This window comes from Peromyscus maniculatus, chromosome 13, assembly GCF_049852395.1.
Source record: "Peromyscus maniculatus bairdii isolate BWxNUB_F1_BW_parent chromosome 13, HU_Pman_BW_mat_3.1, whole genome shotgun sequence".
Taxonomy (NCBI): Eukaryota; Metazoa; Chordata; class Mammalia; order Rodentia; family Cricetidae; genus Peromyscus; species Peromyscus maniculatus.
This window is the reverse complement of record NC_134864.1, coordinates 9,795,951-9,823,918: the sequence shown is the minus strand read 5'-3', so window position 1 is coordinate 9,823,918 and position 27,968 is coordinate 9,795,951. Positions and strand designations below refer to the sequence as shown.

At 47.3% G+C, this 27,968-nt stretch overlaps 1 long non-coding RNA gene across 1 annotated transcript; it reads right to left on the bottom strand.

Annotated features, from left to right (window-relative positions):
• Window positions 1-12,856: 12,856 nt before the first annotated feature.
• Window positions 12,857-26,611, bottom strand: LOC121821993 (uncharacterized). Its single transcript, XR_013043982.1, has 3 exons — window positions 26,097-26,611; window positions 15,897-16,091; window positions 12,857-15,710 (listed from the first exon to the last, which is right to left on the bottom strand). It is a non-coding gene; the product is annotated as an uncharacterized LOC121821993 (long non-coding RNA).
• Window positions 26,612-27,968: the final 1,357 nt, after the last annotated feature.

The following is a 27,968-nucleotide window of genomic DNA, read 5'->3' as shown; positions in this document are numbered from 1 at the left end:
GAGATGAACCACAGTCTCCAAGTCAGGCTGAATTGTTAAAGTATGTACTCAGGGAGGATCAGCAGGGACTCTAAGAGCTCCTCATCCCCACTAGAGGCCCTAAGCCTGAGGTGGACATGCCAATGGGGTCACACAATGTTGCCCCTGCTCAAATGACATTTATCATAATCCTGACAGAGAGGGTAGATGTGCATTCTGAGTATATGATCATGGAGGTCGTGGGTGTCGGTCCTTCATGAACTGACCCTCAGCTGGCCACAGATGGCAGGTCTGAGAGAGTACACATCCATGGTCACCAACAGGCTGGATACAGAGAGGTATCATCTTCCACCCACAGTGGTCTGCAAAAGCAGAACAGGGTCTCCTTCACCTTGCAACAGGAACTCGGGCTGGCTCGTGCCTATGCAGTTGGCACCCCTGACCCCTCACAGCCCTTCCCTCTCTGCACCTCTGGTTCTGGGCCGAGCATGGGGAAGGTAAGGTGATGCTTTAGAATGCACCCTGCTCTCTGTCCAGGAGCTAAGTGCTGTTGTTGCACACAGAGAAAATAGATAAATGGGAGCCTTTGTTAGTGTGCTCTTCAAAATGTCAGTGTGCCCCCCAACATGCCAGTGTGCCCCCCAACATGTCAGTGTGCCCTCCAACATGTCAGTGTGCCCTCCAACATGTCAGTGTGCCCTCCAACGTGTCAGTGTGCCCTCCAACGTGTCAGTGTGCCCTCCAACATGTTAGTGTGCCCTCCAACATGTCAGTGTGCCCTCCAACATGTCAGTGTGCCCTCCAACATGTCAGTGTGCCCTCCAACATGTCAGTGTGCCCTCCAACGTGTCAGTGTGCCCTCCAACGTGTCAGTGTGCCCTCCAACATGTCAGTGTGCCCTCCAACGTGTCAGTGTGCCCTTCAACATGTCAGTGTGCCCTCCAACATGTCAGTGTGCCCTTCAACATGTCAGTGTGCCCTCCAACATGTCAGTGTGCCCTTCAACATGTCAGTGTGCCCTCCAACATGTCAGTGTGCCCTTCAACATGTCAGTGTGCCCTTCAACATGTCAGTGTGCCCTCCAACATGTCAGTGTGCCCTCCAACATGTCAGTGTGCCCTTCAGCATGCGCTCCTTTGTGTGATGGTAAAACCAGCTTCTACTGGCAGAGGGCTTCTTTCAAAGCTGTTATGACCTATGGATTATGGGAATTTGGATTACACAGACCCACGATTTGCATACAATGAAGCTTTCACTGTCTGCTTTGGGAATAGCAACAAGAGAGGAGAGGCACCTTTAAATATCACAGAGAGATGAATGTAAGGGAGGACTTTTCATTGTGAGTCTATAGAAATGGAGGGGAAATGGAGGGAGGGAAGGATGCTCCAAAATGGCCCTAGTAAAGGTGCCCTCCTCCGTGGGTCAGATGACAGGTCACATCCGCACTCTGAAGAGCCTGGCCTCTGTTTTTCCTCCAAAACCACTGGTTTTTCCATGTGTCTTGAGTTCCGTTCTGTAAGGACAGGCAGGTTTCAGATGTGGGAAACAGAGAGACACAAGGAGGCGTGGGATTGGATTTGACTCAATGAAGCAAAGACTGAAGGCTCCGTCACACTAGGCCCTGAAGTGTCTGCTCGGTGTCCACAGAGACAGGCATGGAAAGAATTTAGCGTGCTTCTTCATGGCCGAGAAGTTGACCGTGATTACAAGCTAATATCTAGCTGTGTCTTGGGCTGTTCTGTACACACTTTCCCCAGACCCACGGTGACAGGTGGCTGGTGTCTAAGCTTCCTGTAGTGAACCAGTTCCAAGTGTTGAAGCATCCCTCTGTCCCCTGTGCTAGTCTCAACCCCAAGCAGTTGGATACTTCACATACACACTGATATTATGGGTAAGCATCACGGTCCAGAGGATATGTATTGGGATTTCCAGGTCCTGGTATCACTGAACGTGGATTTAGACAGAGGTGTGTCACCAAGAAAGGACATGTGACAATGGTGTTCAGATGAAAGGTAAGGAGCCGTTCTCATGTGGGAGGTTCTCATGTGGGAGGGGCAGTGGGGCCTTCCAGCTCATCCGAGGCAGGGCTAAATACAGTGAGTCTCTGTCTGCCCCTGACTCCAGCTGCAGCCTGCATCTGCCCCTGGCTTCCGAGGGCTGTGGCAGCCATCTGTAGAGGCCCAGCAGGGAGCTGTCCCATTCAGCACTGCTCTCTAGCATCAAGAGCTGGGCACCCAAACCTGAGTGACTTGACTTTCAGAACATACGGGCTCTGGGGAATGTACAGGCCGAAGGGCCAGCTGCCACCTGAGGACAGTCAAAGGCCAGGCTGTCCCTTGGTAAGGCCACTCTAGCATTTGAGCTCATATAGTCCATAAATGAAAATCAAACAAGGACAATTGCTAAAAAAATAAAAAAAAAAAAAATTCACAGATGAGATCAGCTACCATTTTTAAAGATTTATCAATGAAAACTCAAAATGTGTAAGCTCTGTGAGCATCCTCCAAGTATTCACATTCGGTGGCGGGACCCTGCCATAGTGATTTGTCCTAATCAGGATCACATCTGGAGAGCCCACCTACCCACCAGGACACCCTGGGCACAAGGTAGACATGGCTGGGATTTGCTCAGCAGCAGGAGCTCAGTGCTCCATGGTTTCTCTGGAGAACCAGAACACTGGCTCCTCCTTCCATCCATGTGGCTACAGTTGGAGCAGGATACACAGTGAATGGATGGAGAGGTTCTGATGAGCCCTCCTCCTTCCATCCATGTGACTACAACAGAGAGCAGAATATACAGTGAATGGATGGGGAGGTTCTGATGAGCCTTCCTGGGAAGATTTCTCAAGGTCTTTCTAAGTTTCCTCTTCAGGCTGTCTTCAGATAAATGTCCTAGGAAGCACCAAAGATGCCCACAGCCTTCAGTGTTTATGCAGAGAGCAGAGAGTGGAAGTATGGAGTTAACATTTCTTTCTTTCTTTCTTTCTTTCTTTCTTTCTTTCTTTCTTTCTTTCTTTCTTTCTTTCTTTCTTTCTTTCTTTCCTTCCTTCCTTCCTTCCTTCCTTCCTTCCTTCCTTCCTTCCTTCCTTTCTTTCTTTCTTTCTTTCTTTCTTTCTTTCTTTCTTTCTTTCTTTCTTTCTTTCTTTCTTTCTTTTTTTTCCAGAGCTGAGGCTTGAACCCAGGGCCTTGCACTTGCTAGGTAAGCGCTCTACCACTGAGCTAAATCCCCAACCCCTGGAGTTAACATTTCTAATACCTTGGAAGGAGAGACACACATTTGGCTGCAGACTCAGAAACAACATGGAACCAACAAGCTGTGAGAAGCATGAGAAGCGGCGGGATTTCTGTTCCTTATTCTATACCCCTTGGCCATGTCCCAAGTGCCCACTGCATAGACGGCCTGTGAACACCTAACTTTCTGTCATGCAGTCTGTAGCCTACGGCAAATGCACAGCGGGGCATTACAACATAGAATGAGCCACTAAGGCGGATCCTGGTGTGTTCTCCAATTGCTAACTATATTTAAACCGTGGCTTTGATCCTGAGATCGTCTTTAAGATTTGGAAGAATTGTCACCTTATCTCACCTCTAGCTGCCTAAGTCATGGATACCCTAGACTCTTAAGGCCCTGCTGTGTTACTGTTGATACTGGGCTGTGAGTCCCAAATTCTTTCCCCAAACTGTCTCTGTAATAGCTCTGCATACTCTAAGCCCTGGTGTCATAGGTGAAGACACCAAAGCCTCGTGCTGTGTCCCGCCTTGCCCCCACCATACATCCATGCACACAGGTACCCACACTCTACAGTCTTGGCCCCAATGAGCCTTAACAGAACACCAGCATGAGCCCTTCAGTATTTGAATCATGTTCATGTTGTTTTCTTTTCTGTCCTGTCCTGAGTGAGAATAAAAGCCAAGGTCATCACATTCCAGTGGATGGCCCCACACCTAGGAGTGTCTAAGCAATGCAAACTGGACTCTGTGGGTTGTTAAAGGCAAAAGAGCAAAAGGCAAAAGATTTATACAATCTGAAAAGAGAAACCAGGCGATGGTGGCACATGCTAGTGATCCCAGCACTTGGGAGGCAGAGACAGGCAGATCTCTGTGAGTTCAAGGTTAGTATGGTCTACAGTGTAAGTTCCAGGACAGCCAAGGGATGATACATAGAGAAACTCTGTCTTGGAAAACCAAAAAACAAACAAACAAATTTTTAAAAAGTTAAAAAAAAAAAAAGGACACAAAGTTGGGAGAGGCTGGTGAGGTGAGGTAGATCTAAAAGGAGTTGGGGGACAGAGTACGTGGTAAAGAGGTAAATATAATCAAAACACACCGGATGGAAATTTCAAAGAATTGTTACACCCAAGGATCAGTGCATCTCTCAGCTCTTGTCAGAGAAGCTTCTATTTGCAGGAGATCGTGATTGACATAGAGACCCACAACTGGCCCAGGTGCAGAGAATACGAGATGGCAGAATGCTCAGCCCTAGCTAGAACATCTATCCTGCACCTCCATCTCCCAGGGCTCCAGGATCATTGGAAAGTGGGGGCAGGAGGACCATGAGAGCCAGAGGTGGCGAATGCATGCGCAGAAAGTGTCCTCCAGACACAACAGGGCAGCACACACAGGAGCTCAGGGCAGTTATGACAACACACACTATACCTGTGCCAGCTCAGGCCAAACAAAACCCAAAATGGAGAGGGAGACAGACGTGGGGTCCAACCTCTAGCCTCGAAGCTGTTGGCAGCCGATAGCTGGAAGAGGGAGAGTCAGTTTGCTTTGAGTGTTGCTGCTGGTGGGTCAGCCAGGCCCTGGTGGAAGGCCACACGTTCGTGAGTATATGGGCAGCACAAGTTGGATTCGGTGGGCGAGGAGAAAAAGGACACAAAGTTGGGTGAGTAGAGAAGGGGCAGATCTGAGGGTAGTTCAGGAAGGGGGCAGATCTGAGGGTAATTCAGGAAGGGGGCAGATCTGAGGGTAATTCAGGAAGGGGCAGATCTGAGGGTAATTCAGGAAGGGGCAGATCTGAGGGTAGTTCAGGAAGGGGGCAGATCTGAGGGTAGTTCAGGAAGGGGGCAGATCTGAGGGTAATTCAGGAGGGGGGTAGATCTGGGGGTAGTTCAGGAAGGGGGCAGATCTGAGGGTAATTCAGGAGGGGGGTAGATCTGAGGGTAGTTCAGGAAGGGGGCAGATCTGAGGGTAATTCAGGAAGGGGATAGATCTGGGGTTTTCAGGAAGGGGGCAGATCTGAGGGTAATTCAGGAAGGGGGTAGATCTGGGGTTGTTCAGGAAGGGGGCAGATCTGAGGGTAATTCAGGAAGGGGGCAGATCTGAGGGTAATTCAGGAAGGGGATAGATCTGAGGGTAGTTCAGGAAGGGGGCAGATCTGAGGGTAATTCAGGAAGGAGGCAGATCTGGGGTTTTCAGGAAGGGGGCAGATCTGAGGGTAATTCAGGAAGGGGGTAGATCTGGGGTTGTTCAGGAAGGGGGCAGATCTGGGGGTAATTCAGGAAGGGGGCAGATCTGAGGGTAATTCAGGAGGGGGGCAGATCTGAGGGTAATTCAGGAAGGGGGCAGATCTGAGGGTAATTCAGGAAGGGGGCAGATCTGGGGGTAATTCAGGAAGGGGGAAGGTCTGGGGGTAATTCAAGAAGGGGGTAGATCTGGGGTTGTTCAGGAAGGGGGCAGATCTGGGGGTAATTCAGGAAGGGGATAGATCTGAGGGTAGTTCAGGAAGGGGGCAGATCTGAGGGTAATTCAGGAAGGAGGCAGATCTGGGGTTTTCAGGAAGGGGGCAGATCTGAGGGTAATTCAGGAAGGGGGTAGATCTGGGGTTGTTCAGGAAGGGGGCAGATCTGGGGGTAATTCAGGAAGGGGGCAGATCTGAGGGTAATTCAGGAGGGGGGCAGATCTGAGGGTAATTCAGGAAGGGGGCAGATCTGAGGGTAATTCAGGAAGGGGGCAGATCTGGGGGTAATTCAGGAAGGGGGAAGGTCTGGGGGTAATTCAAGAAGGGGGTAGATCTGGGGTTGTTCAGGAAGGGGGCAGATCTGGGGGTAATTCAGGAAGGGGGCAGATGTGAGGGTAGTTCAGGAAGGGCAAAACTTGGCATACAAATTATTTTTTTAAAAAACTAGTAAAAATAACTAAAATGAAAAAAAAAAAAAAAAGGTAAAGTTATGCTGTGACCTTCCTAGGTCCTGTCTGTGACGGGACCCCACAGCCTGGGCACCGTCCCTGCCTCCCCACCGCACTAGCTCTCTATTGTGTCCACACTGGCCTCTCTGCCTGTTCTCGGGCACACTGGTCTTACTCTGGGCTCAACACCCTTTGGCTTCCTATTCCTTCCAGAATGATCTTTTAGGAATCCACACAGCTTGTTCTCTCACAGTCAATGACCTATAAACCCCTAACAATCCTACCTCAAGGTCCCTGGAGGCTGCATGTTATTCTCTGCATGTCTGTGTCCCCCTCCCCCAAATTCACACTGAAACTTGATTCCAAACACAGAGCTGTAGGTCCTTTGGGGTACTGGAACACAGGGTTCTGCTCTCGCCGAGAGCCATGGGAACCAGGCCATTTGCTCTCTGTTCTTCTACCATGTGAAGACAAATCAAGACGGTCCTCACCAGCCACCAACTGCTGGGACCTCCACCTTGTATTTCCTGGCTTTGACAACTGTCATTTATACATGACTCGCTTTGAGGTATTTTGTTAGTTATGGCTCCAGGATGAGTGAAGATATTACCTGAGTCTGACTCGGATTCTGTGCTGCTTGTAACTCAATAAAATAGGCACTTATGTACTTTGCTTTCTGTCTGTACTGCTTATGAAATACATTCTGTGAGAATGGGGGTTTGTTTTCTATAGAAGCTCTCTCTCTCTCTCTCTCTCTCTCTCTCTCTCTCTCTCTCTCTCTCTCTCTCTCTCTCTCCCCCCCCTCAAATGATGCCATTTGGCAATGATGTTCATTAATTCCCTGAGCAAATGAATGAAAGTTTTAAAAAACATGATCAGGCTGTTTATTTTTATCTATGTATGTAAAGTTATGTAATTAACCAGTTTTCACATATACCATATAAATTTTCTCATGTCCTTATTCTTCAAAAGTAAACATTTCAGTGTATATAAGGTGCCTTGTCATGTGGATGTCCAGAATTCATCAACTACTTCCCTATGGTGGGGACTTTGATTCCCTTTACATTAAGTAATGCTGCAGACAATGGGAGCCTACTGCTCTGCCATGTGCTTCTGAGTGTGGAATCTATAAAGCATGCTGCCCCTGGCTTTGGGACTGCAAGAACAACCAGGATCCCATCCTGCACACAGCTCACAGGCAGGCAGACAGAAGGAAGGATGTGTTGCAGGCAAGACATGACAGACAGATCCCAGTGTGCACTGAACACAGTAATTCCCAGGCTACCACTGCCAGCTGTGGGTGAGCACATCGACCCATAGGCTCTGTCCATTTGACAATGCCCAGTGACATTTCTGTCTGCTTCTGTCTGATATTCATGTCTGATACTATGGTTTTTTTCTGCTTAAAGTTACATTGTTTTTATACTCTCTTGCCAATTGTATCAAAACTAGGTAGACCTCGCTAAAACAAAAGCTGAAATGGAGGACTGGATTGTCGACGTATGCAGCATCTCTTGGCCAACTCCGCTCATGTCCTTCCCATGACAAACATAATAAGGGGGGTGAGGCTGGGCAGACAGGATGCTCTCTGCCCTTTGAGTGATGAAAGATAGGGTGCTGAGAAGACACAAATAGGGGGTCAAGCTTCTCTTGTGGGGACTGTCACACTGGCACCTCTACACCATCACTTCTAGTCCTGGCTTAGTAGGCAAGGAGAGTAGCCAGTGTTAGCCAGTGTAACCAACGCTAACCAGGATTGGAATCTATGTGTCAAACAGAGCCCTGGCTGGTGAGTCTCCAGAGCTGAGTCAGTGGGATGAACTTTCATCATAAAGTATCCAGGCAGTGGGAACCAAGCTTTTAAAAAGTGAAGTCTGTGATGATGGGAGAGCTGGTCAAAACACAGCCACAAAACACTTACATATTTTATACCAACAGCGCAAGCAGGCAGAGAACATGCCTGGCATGGCATGGCTTGTGCTCTAGACATTCAGCATGAATATTTCTAGAAACTACAATGGAGATGAAAAGCACTTCTAGATGACATACAGTATCTAGAAAGCCACATACTTAAAAGCAAAGCATATTCCTGCCCGCAGAAGGCCTGCTAAGCACAGTGAACCCCCCCCCCCCCCCCCCCCGCGCCGTCCCGTTCCTGCAGCCGTTCTGTGAGCTTCCTGCTCAAAACCAGCTTCCTAGTTCCAAAAGGTTTGCCTATAGTTGCATCGGCTGAGACCTCAGGTCAACAGCTTCAACCCTTGCTCCACATATATCAGGACAAGGTGAGGACCTTTTACCAAAGCTCAAGGCAAGAAAATGTTCCTTCTGGGTATGCCCTGTGTGCCAGGCGTCTGTACCCTGGATGGTCAGGAAAGAGAGCTGCTACAGCCACAGATGTCTCAGGCCTGGCTTAGAGGGTTGCAGCATTGAGCAGGCAAGACCTGAACCATACACTCCATTCACCCAGGTGATTCCTCGCAGTACCTCACCATTCATATGCCATTTGGACCCCCAGCTTCTTAAATAGCATCTGTGTCTTTACTAAGATAAAACTTCAAGGGCATGGGTGGGTCCCAAGGGGCTACAATTAATTGGCCCTCAAATCTTCCCCAAAGAATGAAAGTGCCTTTGAGGATATGAATGGATTAGAATTCCCCAAGAAAGAAAGGCTGCCAGGGGTGATGTTTCCCTTCCCTATTGTTTAAAGAGCAGAATATGTTTCTTTTTATCCTAATATAAGAACTAATGCAATCGGATAATAAAAAGCAGAGGTGGAATTTCTCCTTTAAGGGATTTCAAAGGGCTGTAATCTCCCTTTGAAACTGAAATGAGTTCTAAGTGGGACCTGCTCCATACACGGGGCAAGCTGGGTTTTAAACACACCCAACGTGAGTTATCCACCTGACAGCTAGGCGACGTGTCCAGATGTAGACAGATGTGTGGATCTTCAGGGTCACCTCTCTCAGCATGGGAACTATGAGAAACATCCACCTTTGTGAGGCTCAGTTTTGCTGTTTGAGAGAGAACTTGGCTGGTGCAGCCTTCCTTTTCTATTTCTGGTGCTATTTAAATTAATTCCAGTCTTCTTCAGAGGTGAGGGAAATTTCTCTGATAAAAAGCCATTGATGTCTTCAGGTTTTTCATCATCTTAAAAAAAAAACTGTACTGCACCATTTTATAGAGGCTAATTTAATGGAATGTCGTGTTATTTATTTTACAGTGTGGCTCTGAGGTTAGGGCAAAAAAAGTCTGGGTCTTTCTGATAATGAAAAGCAGAGTTTTAAACATTGAGAAAATCAGGAAAAGGGCAAAATTATACAGTAGTATTATGATATATAGATGCAGTCATTTTTTTGAGATTTTCTTTTTTTATTTTATGTATATGAATGTTTTTGCACGCATGTATCTCTACACCACATGTGTGCCTGGTGTCCACGAGGCCAGAAGAGGGTGACAGGTCCCCTGGGACAGGAGTTGGGACAATTGTGAGGCACCCTATGGTTGCTGGGAATTAAACCCCAGTCCTCTGGAAGAGCAGCTGGTGCTTTTAACCACTGTGTCATCTCTCCAGCCCTGCAGTCAGTTTTTGTTTGTTTGTTTGTTTGTTTGTTTATTTGTTTTTAATGAAGGTTTGAGGGTTCTCCAGTGTGAAACCTAGATGGGTCCACGTGAGGAAAAGGCACATTGTCATTGCTATCCAGCAATGCCCTGTCCTCCCTTTCTTAAAAGTCATAGAAATCTTTTCAATAGTTCTTATGCACGCCCCTGTAATAAAACCAATATAAATAACAACAGGAAAAAAAGAAACCACTCAGACTGTGTTTCAATAGTTCTTATGCAAGCCCATAACGAAACCTACATAACAATGGGGGTGGGCAGGGAGCATCCACCCAGACCTGTTTTCACAGCTTCAGCTCAATGAAGTGGAGGAGCTGTCTTTGCCTTGTCCACATATTTGAATCTTCCAAAGAGACGTTGGTTCTAAGCTATGTGGTACCTGCTCCACGAGCCCCATCACCCACAGAGCTCTGTGAAAAACAGCTCCTCCTCAGCCTTGTCTTCTCCAAGAGCCCCGGAACCTGTTGGCTGTCACCTGCCACTGGTGCTCGCCTTTACCAAAAAACTTCTGTTCTTTCTCTTCAACCTTGCACTTCGCCTCCCCCAGGAAAATAGTGGAAATACCACACTGGAACCGCATGGCTCTGCTAGCCACAAGGTGCCATCGAGTTCATTCAGACTACGGAGGGGATTCAAATCTGCCAGAGGTTGACGCTTCAGGGACACTGGATGATAAGCAGGGTGCCAGACTCCCTCCCATTTGTAGGAAGAAGCATATGCTGTCTGTGAGATGTCTGCTGGATGCCACCTCAGCCCTTCATTGCTCACTGGAAGTTCTCATTTTGCTGCCCAGAATCTTGCCAATGCCACTCTACCACTGAGCTGTATCCTCAGCCTCTTTTTACTTTTCATTTTGAGATAAGGCCTCACGAAGTTTAGCCCAGACTGGCCTTGAACTTGCAATCCCCCTACCTCAGCCTCCCATACAGCCCACAGGCCTGCACTGCCAGCCTGGTGTGCACTCCCTCCCTCCATGTCCTCATCTCCCGCAGTCCCCGCTACTGTGCTGCGCTGGGGTGGCAACTTCTCTGAACATAGGCAAAACAGAAGAACCATGGAATGGAGAGAGAGAGAGAGAGAGAAAGAGAGAGAGAGAGAGAGAGAGAGAGAGAGAGAGAGAGAGAGAGAGAAAGAGAGAAAGAAAGAAAGAAAGAAAGAAAGAAAGAAAGAAAGAAAGAAAGAAAGAAAGAAAGAAAGAAAGAAAGAAAGACAGGAAGGAAGGAAGGAAGGAAGGAAGGAAGAAAGAAAGAAAGAAAGAAAGAAAGAAAGAAAGAAAGAAAGAAAGAAAGAAAGAAAGAAAGACAGGAAGGAAGGAAGGAAGGAAGGAAGGAAGGAAGGAAGGAAGAAAGAAAGAAAGAAAGAAAGAAAGAAAGAAAGAAAGAAAGAAAGAAAGAAAGAAAGAAAGAAAGAAAGAAAGAAAGAAAGAAAAAGAAAGCAAAAAGGAAAGGACATGATTGGTCCTGGGTTTCAGTAACAGATGAATGGGAAAAAAAAGAAATAAAAAGGAAGGACATGACTGCTCCTAGATTTGGTGGAGGAGAAAGTTTATTGTATGTGAAGGAGAAAGCATGGCCAGAGGCAGAGAGAGACATCTGGGAGAGTCCTGAGCCCAGTGTGGAGAAGTGAAGAAGGGGGGGGGGGGGGTGTCAGACCAAGAGGCTGGGAAGGTAAGGTAGGCCAAGAGGACCAAAAAGGACCTGTATAGCAAAATGCCTGGCTTAGACAGGCAAGGGCAATTGTGGAAAGGGCTGCCCAGCCCTGGGCTGGAGAAGTTTAGGGTAGGGGGCAGATGGCAGCCATACCCTGTAACAGGTAGGGACTGAGGGAGGCTGGGAGAACCTGGCAGCCAGCATCAGCTTTGATATGTTAAGTAGGCACCTCAGCTGTTTGTCCCGGGTTTGAGACCTAAGATCCATGTTTCAGTATTCTTCAAACTCTACTTCTAAGTGGAGTAGTCTAGTTTTTCAATTTCGAGCGATTCTCTCCTTGCTCTCTATGACAATATTTCCCCCTCCTTTTTTTCTTTCTTCAACAGTAATTCTGTGTTTCACTCCTGTGAGCTCCCCAGCAGTCAGCCTCAGCTTTTTCCTCCTCCCTCACTTTTTCCTGTTGTCTTCCACTCATCTCCCCTTCACCCCCCCTCCACCCCCACCCCCCCACTCCCGCCGTATTTGCTACAGCAGAGCCTCCTTACTGACTAGTGGACTGGCTTACGGTCCCCTCCCTCAGACTCCCTCCCGCATCAGACAAATGCCACCTCCTTCCTCTAACCAGCCCCTCTCATGGACCATGGCTTCTGCGCTTGGCCCGAATAGTCCATCACTGGGTAGCCATAGTCCATGAAGTAAATTCTGAATGGACGTGCAGTGACAGTCCCTGGGATAATGTGGTAAGGGCTGGAGTCCTGTGTGTGTTTATGCACATGTGCATGTGTGTGCCAGGGGAAGGGGCTGGCCAGCTGCGGGCCTGCTAGACACTGTGAGCAGTTCCTCACCTCCACACTCTTAGACAAAGTGAGAACCTTCGCGCACACACTGGTTCATTCCATGTAACCTCGAACTTGACAGCTCTGCACCCACCTGCTCAGTCATGAGCCTCACCTCAGCATCCTTTGAACAAGCACCAACGGTGCTCTGGTGAACACTCTGGGGAAGATCTCAAGCTAAAGGTTCCTATTCTTTGCCACACGCTATGGAAGATCGGAGGATCTGAACCCACACCTCGGAGTGGGTGCACCTCTGGGCAAAATTTAAGTTACCAAGGGGAAACTATCCGAGCTGTACCTACTCACGACAGCGGAGATTCTCAGCAAATCCTGCTTAGGTTTTGAAGGGATCTGCTGGGCACAGAGCCACGCTCCGCTCTCAGTTTCACGGGTGCATGCTACCCACAGCGGGGCACATTAGACCAAGCAGACGTTGGCACCCGCCAGCGTGGTTTGGCTCACAGCCCTGCCACTGTTCATTTCTGTGAACTCAGGCACGCTTGAAACCTCATTTTCTGCACTTGGAAAATGTACCAGACAATGCCCTGTTCAGAAGGTAGCTGTGACTATTAAACCTGACAACGGTGTCACGCAACAGTGGCAGTGAGGCTCTGGCTGGCCGCTGCTCCCTAAGTCACCCAGTTCCCTGTTTCTAGTGAGGTCTTTCTGGGTCCATTTAATTAATGACCAACGCTACAAATAAAACTCCAACAGAAGACGCTGCATGCCACAGGAACATTATCTCGACAAAGGCGAATGTTTGGATTTCCACTGACACCTTTCAAATATAAAATTTTATATTCCATCTTTGGGTAGCCATAGTCCATAAAGTGAATTCTGAATGGACGTGCAGTGACTGTCCCTGGGATAATGTGGTAAGGGCTGGAATCCTGTGTGCGCTTATGTGCATGCGTGTGTAAATGTGTGCATGCATATATGTGTGTTGAGTACACAAATGAATGTGTATAGACTATGATCGTATATATATGCATGTTTATGAATATGTATGTGTCTGTATATGTGTAGATGTATGAGTTTGAGTGTTTATGCATACATATATGTAGGCATATGTGCACATACACATATATGTGAGTGCCTATGCGTGTGTGTCTGTGTATGTGTCAATGTGTATGGATGTCTGGCTCTGTTTATACATGTGTACCTATGCACTCATGCCAATGCTTTCTTGTGTCTCCCTCATTCCCGCCTGCACAGCCTCCTGACTCCATTAATCACAGAGGTGGCACCTCATAAAGCTGCTGGACTCTTGTGCCTCATAGAGTCATCGTGTAGATTTACGGTGTGACATGTGGGTGACTGGTAACTGTTGCTTTACTTCCCGGCAGATGTTCATGTGGTAAAAGCAGAACCATGGCCTGAGACTGCTGGAGAGAGCCTGGGGCTGTAGCCAGAAGTGGGAAAAACACCTCATGCGTGGAAGACTGCTAGCCGATGCCTTATGCCTCAGCTCTGCACTCATACGGATTGCTTCTCTGTTTACAATATCCTTCCGCTGGCTTTAACCCATAGGCAGACAAAGAAGCCCCCGCCCTTAGGCCATACTCCATTTTAAGATGTAAAATGCTTGACAAGCTACACATCAGCACAATATTTTACCACAAGAACCCAGATCCTATCTTCCAGAGACAAGGTTATCATACCCACTATCAGCCGCTCTGGCCACGATCTTGGGCTGTCCCATTCTAGGAGGTTCAGGAGGGCTATTCCACCAAAGTCTTCAGTGTAGGATGAACACGAAAAATGTCCAGTGTCGGGAAGAGCCTACAATGAACATTCCTTGTCTATAAGTGGAGAGCCTGAGGTGCAGGAAGATGAAGTTAGGAGCCATGAATGGGCAGAAATGAGATGGCACATGGCCTTTTGACTCACCGCTCAGCATCTTTTGATGGCCTCTACAGCAGCTCAGAGGTTCTCACAGCAGAGGAGCAACTTTATAGATTAACTTTTAAGACACTGGTCTAAAGTTAAGCATGGGTTTGAACAAGACCCATCATGATTTCTCAGAGTCCGGCCCTTCATCCCACACATCCCACTCTGTGCAAGCCAACAGGGCCACCATGTGGACATGGCTCTGGCCTCTGCCTGTAGGGCCCCTATGGAGTGCTAGCTACACACAGCTGGCACAGACTACTGTCATCCCTGAGACTCGGACTGGCTGTGATGATGAGTCCTATACTGTCCTCTTTCCACAGGGATGCATACTGTAGTGAGGACACAAGACAACTCAGAGATGCTCTGGACCTGGGAAGCTGTCGTCATCTTCATCATCACGGCCTCAGCTCAGCTAAAATACGGGGAGCAAAGTAGTCTCCCCTACTCCTTAGGGAGCTCATAAGTGGGCCCCTCTCCAACTAGACCACGCAGCCTGATCCCTAAGCTAGCTCAGAACATAAAGAGCTAAGCTGCTGGGTTTGCGCTGGTCCCCTACCTCGAGGCTGCTGCCTAGGAGCACTTGCTGATGCCCATCTCTTTCTTGGCAAATTTAATGACGATTCATCCCAGGTCTGAGTACCTGATGGGTAGTCCGGGAAGAGGTGGTGTGTGAAGAGAATTGAGAAGCAGACAGAAGGTAGATGAAGGAGGCCTGAGGCTGTGTCTGTGCTCCTGAGGCAGCTGCGCGTCAGGAGCTGGGCACTGTGTGGGAGGATCAGACGGGACCAGCAGACCAGTGATGGCAGACAGTGGGACTCAGAAGGCCGGGGAGCCATCAGGAGCCATGGAGAGTCTCCAGGCAGAGGCTGAGACAACGGCATGGCAGTGAGGAGCTGGGGGAGTGGGGGAAGCCCAGGAACCAGTCATTGGGTTCACTGGAGACCACAGTCTGAAGTAGCGTGGTGGCAGAAAGGAGGATCACGTGACAACAGTGACGTTCCAGAGACCTGTGGGCTGTGAGTCGTGGCATGGAGAGGCCAAGATGCTTGAGTTAGACCTGAGAGTCTGGAGAGCCTGTGGACTGTGAAATTAATGAATGCATAGAGAAGGAAGCAGGAGGCTTACAGAGTTCTTAGCTCAATGGCACAAATCTCCCAGAAGTCCATTGTCTAACTGACAGGAGCTTCTCTTCCTGCCCCTAGGCCTGAATCCCTGGTATTTTCTTACATCTTTGGACAAGCACCTGTGAACTTTGAGGCATGTTTACAGCAGTTTTAGGCATGGGCTCCCTGGGCTGTGAGTTTCTGGAAGTCTGACACCCCCACCCCCCACCCCACCCCGCACACCCTGGGTTTTTGCTTATGTCGTCCTGGGTGAGTTCTCAGCAAGTGGCTTCCCTGAGCTCACACAGAGGAGGGGACTCCTGTGGGTGGGTCTGGATGGCCATTGTTGCCTTAACAGTGGTGACCCTCTAGCAACCAGCTGCACACTTCATTAGCCAAGCTGCTCTCCTCCGGCCCATTAATCAAGCTGTTAAATCCAGGACTTAACACCACACCAGGCCATTCATCTGCCGGGGCCTGGGCTCCAGGCTCCTCCATCCCCTGCGGCGGCTGAGGAAACTGTTAACGCCTCACAGTCCACGGCCCAGCTCCTGCTCCTGCTTTGCACATTAGCCCAAGGCGCGTGACCCCCACTCTGGTCCACCTTACCCTTCTCCCTTCCCTGTGACAGACACGGAAGGCACCCACTCTTGTGCACACCCCAGGCTTCGCCAGTATGTCTCTTACCCTTAGCAACAGCTTTATGGAAAGATCCATGGCTTTCTTCAGTTTCCCTTCACATTGGCGGCTTGGAAGCTCCTTCTTGGCAAGATGTCCAAAGAGTATGACTGTCTGCATGAGCCTTAAGTCCGCAGAGTCAGATGGAATTAGAAGGATCTCCAAGTAGTTCTAGTCTCACTTTAGATTAGCATCTCCAGAGTCCTGGAGAGAACAAGCAGCTGAGAAGAGTCCCGAACCTCATGGGTCTCCTCACCTTAGGTCCCAAACCCCATGGGTCTCCTCACCTTAGCTTTGACTTTCCCTTTATATAACACAGCTACCAGCCTGACTGGGGATGTGGATATGGTTTGTCCCTCTTGACAGGACTCCTTCCTACCCATTGTCCAAGCTGCTGGACCACATGGGTTGTCTGGTGTGGCTTGCCATGGCCAGGGTGACAGAATATATATTGTCCAAAGACGACAGCCTTGGTTACTTTTCCTAAGTACGGCCCAAACGTCTGAGAGGGCAACTCTGTTCAGGGAAGCAGGCAGGCTAACTGCAGGTCTTCTCCTCTCCTTCTGCTCCTCCAAATCCAATCCCTCAGTTTCATCTGCTTCTTCTCCTGCCCCCATCTCCAGGGCATCACACAGACCTTCCCCTCCAAACTTCCTCCCCCACCCATTGCTTCCCCCAGTCCCCAGCACCAGTACACACTCCCTGGGAACCCACAGGCCACTCTGACCAGGGAAGCAAGTAGGCTGACTACTTTTTCCCTCTCCCTCCGCTCCCCCAAGTCCAATCCCCCAGTCTCATCCCAGCTCTGTAGCAGACCTTCTGCTGTGATCCCTCCTCACTCTGTCCTCATTCCCAGGGACGGAGCAGGTCCTAGTGGAACACCCTGCTGTCCTCCCTCCTGCGTCCTCCTTCACTACCCCTTCCCAGCCCATCACCATTCCTAAATGTCAGCTCCCAATGCCTAACAATACATTTTACCTGGAATCCACAGTGCCCTCACCTATCAGGATCCCAGAAGAATTTCCTACAAGACAGCTCACAGCCACCTTGCTCTCCTAAGAACCAGAGAGGAAACAGAAACCAAGGAACAAAATGCCTACCCAACAAAGACAAGACCAGGCATCATCAGGACCTAGAATTATAATCTTCCCAAGCCGAGATTGGGAAGCATAAAAACATATCCCTAGATGCCAGTGTGGAAACACAATCAATGGCAGTCAGGACGGTATGTCTCCACCAGAGCCCAACAACCAACCCTACCACGGGAGGCCCCGAGTATTCCAACATAGCTGAAAGACAAGACCAAGACCGTAAAACAGCTTTTACAAATATGATAGGTGTTCTTAAGGAGAAAACGGGTAAATCCCTTAAAGAAATCCATGAAAACACAAACGGTGGAAGGAAATGAATAAAACCATTCAGGACCTGAAAGTAGAAATGGAATCAATAAAGAAAACCCAGATTGAGGAAAATCTGGAAATGAAAAAATTAGGAACTCAAGCAGGAACCAGAGGCAAGTCTTACCAACAGAACACAAGAGATGGAAGAGAGAACCACAGGCATTGAAGACATCAGAGAATAAATGGATACATCCATCAAAGAAAATGTTAAATCTTAAAACTCCTGGCACAAAACATCCAGGAATTCGGGGACAGTGTAAAAAGACCAAATGTAAAAGCAGTAGAAACACAGGAAAGAAAAAAATCACAGGTCAAAGACAGAAAATATTTTAACAAAATCATAGAAGAAAAATTTCCTAACCTAAAGAAGGAGATGCCTATCAAGGTGCAAGAAGCTTACAGAACACCAAATATACTGGACTAGAAAAGAAAGTCACCATGGCATATAATAACCAAAATGCTAAATGTTCAAAACAAAGAAAGGATATTAAAAGTTGCAAGAGAAAAAGACCAAGTAACATATAAGGGCAGACCTATTAGAATTACACCTGACTTCTCAATGGAGACTCTAGAAGCCAGAAGGGGCTGGACAGATGTGCTGTAGCTACTAAGAGACCACAGATGCCAGCCCAGACTACCATACCCAGCAAAACTTTCAATTACCATAGGTGGAGAAAATAAGACATTCCATGATTATACCAAATTTAAGTAGTATCTGTCTACAGATCCAGATCTAAAGAAGGTACTAGAAGGAAAACTCAAACCTGAAGAGGTTAACCACACCCAGGAAAACACAGAGAGTAAATAATCCCAGGCAAAATGAAAAAATGGAAAACATACATGCATGCTTATACACACACACACACACACACACACACACACACACACACACACACACCATCACCACTACCACCACCACCAACAACAACAACAATAAACAAAATAACAGAAAAACAATAATCACTGGTCATCAATGTCTCTTAATATCAATGGTCCTAATCTCCTAATAAAAAGACATAGATTAACAGAATGGGTGTGAAAACAGGATCCATCCTTCTGTTGCATCCAAGAAACACACTTTAACATCAAGGATAGACATCACTTAGGGGTAAAGGATGGAAACAGATGTTCCAAGCAAATGGACCTAAGAAGCAAGTGAATGCAGCCATTTTAATATTTAACAAAATGATTTCAAACCAAAACTAATCAAAAGAGACAGGTAAGGATGCTACATACTCATTAAAGGAAAAGCCCACCAAGAGGACAGTTCAGTTCTTAACATCTATGCACCAAACACAACAACAGCACCAAAGTTCCTAAAAGAAACACCACACAGCTTAAATCACGTGTTGATCCTCACACACTGATAGGGGGAGACTTTGATACCTCACTCTCACTGATATACAGGTCATCCAGACAAATAATTGAGAAGTGCTGGAGCTATCTAATGCTATAAACAAAATAGATCTAACAAATATTTACAGAACATTTCAACCAAACCCAAAAGAATATTGCTTCTTCTCAGTACCTTATTGAACTTTCTCCAAAATTGACCACATACTTGGACACAAAGCAAATCTCAACAGATAGAGGAAAATTGAGATAGTACTTACTCTGCATCCTTTCTGACCACCATGGAGTAAAGCTGGATTTCAACAACAGAAACAACAGAAAGCCTACAAACTCATGGAAACTGAACAACTCCTACTGAATGAAAATGAGTCAAGACAGAAATTAAAGACTGTCCAGAACTAAAAGAAAATGAATACACAACATACCCAAACTTATGGTACTTAACGAAGCCAGTGCTAAGAAGCAAGTTCACAGCACTAAGCAACTACATAAAAAAAAACTGGAGAGACTGGATACTGGCACACCTAAAAGCTTTAGAACAAGAAGAAATCACACTCAAAAGGAGCAGATGGCAAGAAAGAATCAAACTCAAGCCTGAAATTAATCAAATAAAAACAAAAAAAATTACAAAGAATCTATGAAACAGAATTGTTTCTTGAGAAAAATCAACAAAATTAATAAGCCCTTATCCAAATGAACTAAAAGGTGGAGAGATAATATTCAAATTAACAAAATCAGAAATGGAAAGGACATAACAACAGACACAGAGGAAATTCAGAGAATCATAGGGTCATACTAAACCTGTACTCTACCAAATTGGAAAACATAAAAGAAATGGATAATTATCTCAATACGTACCACTCACCAAAGTTAAATCAAGACCAGGTAAGCAATTTAAACAGACCTATGAATGCTAGGGAAATAGAAGCAGTGATGTAAAGTCTCCCAAACATAAAAAGTCCAGGGCCAGATGGTTTTAGACATAATTCTACCAGACTTTCAGAGAAAAGTTAATGTCAATACTCCTCAAATTATTCCACAAAATAGAAACAAAAGGAGCATTGCCCAGCTTGTTTTACTCTGGTACCCAAACCACATAAAGACCTGTTCGGAGAACAGCATGAAGGTCCTTGTGCCCACAGACCCCCAGAGAAACCAGGGGTATGGAGCACCACACAGCATTGTCTCTCCGATGGGAAAGATGCAAAACTTGTTCTTCCATCCAGAAAGCTGGGAATTAGAAGTGATTAATAGTCTGGTGGTCTATGTTATCTCTTGGGCTAGGCCATTCAAACTCATAAAACCAGGACCAGAGGTGGCTAGTAATCTAAGTAATCCTTACAGCCAGGGGCTCCCCAAGCTTCCCATAACCAGGACCAGAGATACCTAATAGTCTAAATGACCCTAACATTATCTGTATAGCCAGAGGCTCCCCCAAGCTTCCACAAGCAAGACAAGAGATGGCTGATAGCCCAAAATGACCTCTACACTGTCTGTATGATCAAGACCAGGCCAGAGCCTTCCTCAGACCCTTAAACTAGTACAGACAGCCTATCTCCAGAAAACATCTTCTTGGAAGAAATGACATGTACCCTGATTAATTATGCTCCTTTGTGTACCAGTGGATGTATTACACCAGGAAACTTTTTTCTTGGATTTATACTGTGTTTAAATTTGCTTGGATTAAGTCACCTGTAATCACACTCCCTGTGGTGTTTTGAATAGGCATGGCCCCCATAACTTCATGTGTTTAAATGCTTAACCCATAGGAAGTAGCACTATTAGGAGGTGTGGCTCTGTTGGAGTGGGTGTGGCCTTGCTGGAGTAAGTATGTCACTGTGGGGGCGGGCTTGACGGTCTCATATGTTCAAGCTATGCCCAGTGTGGTAGACAGGTCATTTCCTGTTGCCTGTAGATCCAGATGTAGAATTCTCAGCTACCTCTCCAGCACCATGTCTGCCCACATGCCGCCATGCTTCCCCCTGAAGCCTGTGACAGAAGATTAGGATCTGAGTATGTAATGTCCCCCTCAAGCTCATGTTGAAAGCATGGCTCCCAGTAGATGACACTATTTGGGAAATGTTTTAGTTTGCTTCTGTTAGGATAAACACCATAACCAAAATAACTTAGTTAAGGAAAGAGTTTATCTTAGCTTATACTTTCAGGTCACTTTTTAGCTCTTTCCTTGACCTTATCCCAGTCAAGGTATAGAATGTATTTCCTCTTACCTTGAACTGGGACTAACCCTAGGGCTGTTTCACTGTGCAGGGCAATAGGGGTATTGTGGCCGTTTCTGACTGGGCAGCTTCCACTTCTGTTCCATAGAACACTGGCTCTTGGCATTGTTCCCTCTCAGCTGACTGCTAAAAGCCTTGAGAGGCCAAGGAGGCTCACTCCTCACCCTTAGATCAACTCCCAGATGACAGCCAGCTCCAACTGCAAGTCGCATTGAGTGTAACCCAGGCCAGGTGAGCCTTTAGATAACTCTCCCCTGCAGCAGCAATACAAGACTCCCATAAACCACCCAACTGGGTGACCAGTTGTCATTTTAAGTCATTGGGTTTGGGATAGCCTGCTAGCTGGGCCATCAGTCACTGTGGCTGGCTGCACTGAGCTGATCCTGGGTACCCAGGAAAGATAAGGCCATGCTGAATGGAACCCTAAGGACTTATATCTGGTCTGTCTTTGCGTCTTTGCTTCCACACAGACATGTGACACACATATTCATCTTGTCCAAGTTTCATTGTCATCTTTGTAGGTGGGACTTCGACCCACCCTGGACTGTTTTGTCTGAATGGCATCTTTTTTTTTTTTTTTGGATTAATTGGTAGAATCCTGGGTAGAGTATGAGCTTGAGGCTTGCTGATTTTCTGTGTGCAGTAGCCTCACATGGATCTCAACCTGGCCAGATGAGTAGCTTTCAGGACAAGAGAGTGGGTTCCTGGTTTAACCAGGGGTGGGTTGAGTAGTTGAATCCACAGCTGATGATGTCACTGGTGCTGGGTGTGTGCATGGCACAGTTTCTTGCTGACAGGAGACACCTCTTGACTTCTCAGGAGTTCCATTTCCTCCCAGGAATTAAAATACACTCCCCTTTCCTGTACGTGGATCCCAGGGCTACAGTTCTACAATTCTACAGTTCTGATCATCCTAGTTTGATCAACTGCTTTGGAGAATTGCTCCCAGAACTTAAGCATGGTGCCCAACTGCATCCCTGTCACTCCTAACTCCTAAAAGCCAGGGATCTTTGTGCTCAGGTGCAAGTTTCGTCCCCACTACCTTCCTTGAGTAGGCACCAATGACGGAGAGTGCACTTGGGGTCGGGGGGCTGGGGGAAATCTTCCTGACTCTACTGCCAGGACTTGGGGGACCTTGATCAAATGAGGTAAAGATGAGGGAGTCACAGGGACCCCTAAAGTTCTGACTCTTCAGACTAACTGATTTGACTGAAACAGGAAACAGCTGATTCTTGGCTGTAAGAAACACACTTCCCTGGCAAAGATACACAGACTGAAAGTGAAGGGTTGAAAACAGCAGACCAATAAACACTAAAGCAGCAGGAGCGGCAGCGTGTGGGCCTGACAAAGACTTCAGGCCGATTTAGTCAGAATAGATTAAAAAAAAAAAAAGGTCATCATACATTAAAAAGGGGAATAACCTGTCAAGAAACATGATTGCAAATACATATGCACCAAATGTTGGTACCCCAAATTTTATAAAATGAGCATCCTGAGACACAAAGGGACAGAGAGATCCAGACTCAGTCATGGCAATTCAATACCCTAATATCATCAATAGGTCATCCAGACAAAACTGAAACAAAGAAACTTCAGATTTAAACTGCACCATAGATCAAACACATATAACTCACATGCATAGGATGTGCCATACAAGATCTCAGAAGCACACATATTTCTAAGAAGCCCGTGGAACTTTCTACAAAAATAAATCATGTTTAGGCCAGAAAGCAAATCTTAACAAATAAAATTAAAAAAAAATCAAAGTAACTTCTTGTATCTTCCTAGATAGTAATAGAATAAAACTAGAAACTAATAGCAAGAGAAGCTGTACAAATGCACAGACATTGAACAACTTGGTCTCAGATGACCAGTGAGCCATTGAAAATGTCAGGGATGGAATTTAAAGATTCCTGGAGTCACCTGAAAACAGAAGCATGGCTGACCATAAGCTCTGGACACAGCGAAGGCAGTTCTGATGGGTGAGTTTACAGTCGCGATGAGCACACTAAAGACAGAGAGACCTTGTAAGCGAAAGAACATCCTAGGCCTTGGAAAACAAGAGCAAGCCAAACCCAGAGCCAGTATAAAAAAAGAAGTAACAAGGGTCAGGGAAGAGATTAAGGGAAGAAAGACAGAGGAAAAATCACAAAGAATCCATGAAGCAAGAGAGGCTTCTTTGAAATGACAAGTGGGATTCAGCCCTTAGCCAAACCAGCCAAAAGAAGGATATGACCCAATTTAAAAGATTTGAGTTGAACAGGGGCCTTATAGCAGATACCAGTGAGAAACAGAGGGTCATTAGAGAATATTTGCAAAGCATATTTAAAAAGCAAAAACCTTGAAGTTCTGAACATACATGATATACTCAAATACCCAAATTGAATCAGGATTTTATAAGTGTTATCAAGACATTGCAAGCAAGGGTGTGGTGGAACCACTGACCTAGACCATTCCGTGGGTAGAAAGATGGGTTTGTTGGGGATCAGACCGCCAAGGCTGTCTGGGGGCCAGGGACAGAGAGAAGGGCAAAATGAAGAAAAAGCAAGACAAATTTTATATGACGGTCAGCATGGCAGGACCTTTGAGCTGATGCGGGCTTTCCTGATTGACAGAGAACTACGCACCCTTTCATCTAGTTGGACTTTGGGGTGAATTATGAGAGGTTCCTGTGGTTTAAGGGAGGCGCCTGGTAAATAGAAACCCGCCTTTAGGCCTCTCTATTGACCAACAACAATCTTTCTGTTTACTGGGCCCAAATCCTTCTGTTTATGACATGGTCACCAGCACTGCTATTTTGAGGTCTTCCCCCCACCCCACCCCCACAATAAACAACTTAAATAGAACTGCTGTGAGAAGTGAGAATAAAGCAATAATAAGTTTCCAGCAAAGAGAAGCCCCAAAACAGACAAATTTACTGCCAATTCTACCAGATCTTTCAAGAATAATCAACACCAATGCTGCTCACAGTAGTTTGGAAAAGAGAAAGGAAGGAATACCACCAACCTCATCATCTGAACCGCTATCACCCTTATGCCCAAGCCAGAGAAGGACACACTGGAAAAAACCTTTAACACTGCCCAAGGGAACGTAAGTTAGTGCAGACACAATGGGAATCGGGAAAGAGCTTCCTCCGAAAGCTGTGGAGAAACCAGTGGGAACTCCGGCGTGGAGCAGGCAGATGGGATGCACAAGAGAGGGTAATGGGTACTGAGAGACGGATGTGAGCACAGTTCATTGATACATATGTATGAAAATGTCACAACGATGCTTAATATTTTGTACACTAATGTATAAATATTCATCAGTTCAGTTCCATGACAGTTCAGTTCCACCCTAATTTTAGAATCAAGTTTTATGTCCACATAAATATGAAACAAGAGCTATAATTTTTGGTGGGCTCGTCAGTCCACCTATTGAAAACATATTTGCCGAGACTGGGGAGTTTGTGCAAAGCGTTCTGCTGGCCAGCCAAGACACAGAGGAAAAGAAGGAGCTTACCATGGGGAGGGGGGATGGCACAAAGGAACTTTGTAAGGTGGGGCCTCAGGGCAGGAAAACCAAGGCTGGAGAACACAGAGGTGGCTCTACCTTGGAGTGGCAGAGTGTCGCTGATTGCAGAACCCAGGCCCCATCTGTAGAGACATGGGAGAAGCCCACTCTCTAGGAAGGAGAACAGGAGAGGCAGCTTGGGAGAACGGGAGTAGCTAGTGATGTGGGTGAGGCTGATTGTGTCACACCAGGCAGAATCACATGCAGCCAAACCTTTGGGTTGTGCCTGAATGAAAATGAGCTCCTAGGGATGGTTGAGGAGAAGGGTCTATTGTAGCCACAAACATCTGAAAGAGTCCAGACTGAACCCGGCCATGGGGTGGGCGGTGAAGAGAAGAGAAAGAGGAGCATGTGGAGGCCAAGAGAAAGCCAAGGGGAGGAGAGGGGAGGGGAGGGGGAGGGGAGGGGAGGGGAGGGGAGGGGAGGGGAGGGAAGGGGAGGGGAGGGGAGGGGAGGGAAAAGGCCCAGCTCCTAGGCTGGAGAGGTTTAGGGGAGGGGAGAGGGAGAAAAGTGATGGGAGGAGCTATAGGTGCTGAGTGAGATGAGTTTCTTTGGTATCTGACTGTGCCCCTCTGCACTCCAGTGTTGGTCATGTGTGTGAGTTTCCATTCTATCACCCTTAACAAAAGTGTGTTGTTGGTCTCCATCTTCATGGTCCTTGCCACCTCAGGTATGTGGGAGTTTGGACAGAGCTGAAAGGAGACACATGGGGCCCATCACATGATCACCTGCTGAAATCCTTGAGGTGTAAGACAAAGCTCGAAGCAGACAAGGAGGAAAGCATCCCTGCATCCTGGTCCTGATGAAGGCTCTTAGTCCAAGTGAAGGGAAAGCGTGAGGATAGGACCTCATCTTTGCTTGTTTGTTAGCCTGCTTTAGTGGACTATGTATGGCTTGAGGGCCCTGTTGAGTCCTGGAGTGGAAGAAGTGGCCTGCTTTGTCCCCAAGAAAAGGCAGATGCACCCTAAGTTTGTTGGAAACTTCAGGTGTCCACCCACCCACCCTTGACCCTAGAAGGTGTCAATTCCATCTTAGTCACCATTTTATCTTCCAGCCAGCCAGGCCAAGAAACCTGCACTCCCCTGGCCACGCCAGAACAGAACCCACACTGCCTTTTAGGGAGTCGCCAGCCTCTTCCCTGCTCTCTTGCCCCGGGAGTTATAAATCACTCTTTGAGTCAGAGTGAATGAAATTCGGACTAGATGAAGCTGAGACTCAGCTGTAACAGTGGAGAGTGCTCCCTCCCCAGTGGAGAGTGCTCCCTCCCCAGTGGAGAGTGCTCCCTCCCCAGTGGAGAGTGCTCCCTCCCCACTGCCCTGGGTCTAACCACACAAAGGGGGGAAACTGAAGCTGGGGTGACTGCCAGGGCTCCCGCATGCTCTGTCATGCCGCCACTGGGTTGACAGCTGACCTTACCAGTATGCTTTCCCCATGCACACTGCCAAACTTCACCTGGCTGTTCCGGTAACCCCAAGGGCCGCCAGGTAGTAATGTAAGCGTAAAAGGTAAGTCAGCAGCAGAGAGTGATAGTTAATCATGAACAGTGACTCCTTTCGGGTCCTAGAGCTGCCCAAGGTCACCCCCAGGCCATAGAGATGATGACATTATTGCTTCCTCTCCAACAAAAACAACAGAAATTTCAAAACAAGAGTCAGATTCTCAGTTACCCTCAAATCCCAAGTGACTCTTGAGCAGGCCTGTTGCTCATAGATGGCTTTTCTCAGGCTGGATGATGCTGCGCTGGGCAGAGGATCAAGTCTTCAGAGGTCCCACTGTGGTGGAAGGATGCTGTGGAAACCACACCTGCATGGGGGCCAGGGCTGCAAATACATCCAGGATTCGGCTGCTTGTTTCTCAACCCCAAAGACAAGAAGGCCGGCTGAAGCCAGATCTTTAAGATGCCACACTCACCCCAGACAGCACCCCACTGTTTCTTCAGACTCCGTGAAGTCCCATTATTTCTCTAAAGATGAGGAAATGTTGGTAGGACAGAATACTCTGAGGAGCTCAGAGAAAGATCAGACCTGAAAGGACCAGGGAACTCAGGCCTGCAGGGTCGCCTCCAGCCAGGGAAGATGAAGGCCCTGGAAGGCTGCCTTGCTGGAGAAGCCTCGGGAGGTACAATCCTGGTAGAGGAACAGACAATGGCAGTAGGTGGGAGGGCTGAGTTAGACAAAGCAAGCCAAAGTCTGGAAGGGAGCAATGTGACATCAACAATTGACTGGCCAGGCTGCCACACCCATTTGCATGAAGTCTCTCCTCATACCACTGAAGTGCCATCTATGAAAAGAGCAAGGATAGTGTCTTCATCAGGGTTACTATTGCTATGATGAAACACCATGGCCAAAGCAAGGCGGGGAGGAAAGGGTTTATTTGGCTCATACTTCCACATTGTAGTCCATTACTGAAGGATGTCAGGACAGGAACTCAAGCAGGGCAGGAACCTGAAGGCAGGAGCTGATGCAGAGGCCATGAAGGGGAGCTGCTTACTAGCTTGCTCTCCATGGCTTGCTCAGCCTGCTTTTTTATAGAACCCAGGACCATCAGCCCAGGGGTGGCACAGTCCACAATGGCCTGAGCCCTCCCCCACCAATCACTAATTAAGAAAATGCCTTACACCTGGATCTTATGGAGGCATTTTCTCAGTTGAGATTCCCTCCTTTCAGATAACTCCAGCTTGTATCAAGGTGACATAACACCAGGACAGATAGGCTTCAAATTATCCTACTACCTACATCATTGATAAAAGAGCAAACTCTGCCTCCCCAGGATGGGTGCGTTTGTGAAGTGCTGTGGACACTATGAAAAAGAGCCTGTAGCTCCCCCAGATGACTACACACGGGCTACCAGAGAGTCACAGCAAGGTGTAGACCCAAGCAAAATGAAAACACATGTCCACAAGAACCTGTGCGCCAAGGCTGGGAACATCTCGAGTTACAGCAATATGAAACACAGGTCAGCTTCCAGCCAGATTAAAAGAAAACCTCACATGAAAATTACAGTGGAATTGAACCGTAATTCAACTGTTCCTGGATTGAGCATTAATCGACTGGGCCTCCTGACATTTATTGACTGCCTCACTCAGCCACACCAGATACACATGCCTCTGGCCTGCAGCCTCCACTACGGTAGACCACATTCTGAGATATAAATTAGCACACCTTAGAAAAGGCAAAACAATAGAAATCATGTTAGGCTGTGGGTTTTCACCATAATGGAGGAATTACACTACAGGCTTAAAAAAAAATTACATGGTTGGAAAATGCCAGAAGACCTGAACAATAAACATATTTCTAAATAGCACGCATGTCAAAAAGGAAGTCCAAAGAGAAAGTTAAGTGTATCTGTATGTGCTCGTGCACGAGCATGCGTGTGTGTGTGTGTGTGTGTGTGTGTGTGTGTGTGTGTGTGTGTGTGTCTTCGTGTCTGTGTGTGTACCAGAAGACAAAAGATAACCTCAGGTGTCATCCTCGGGCACCTTGTACTTTGAGATAGGGTCTCTCATTGGCCTGGTCTTTACCAAGTAGTCTAGGTTGACT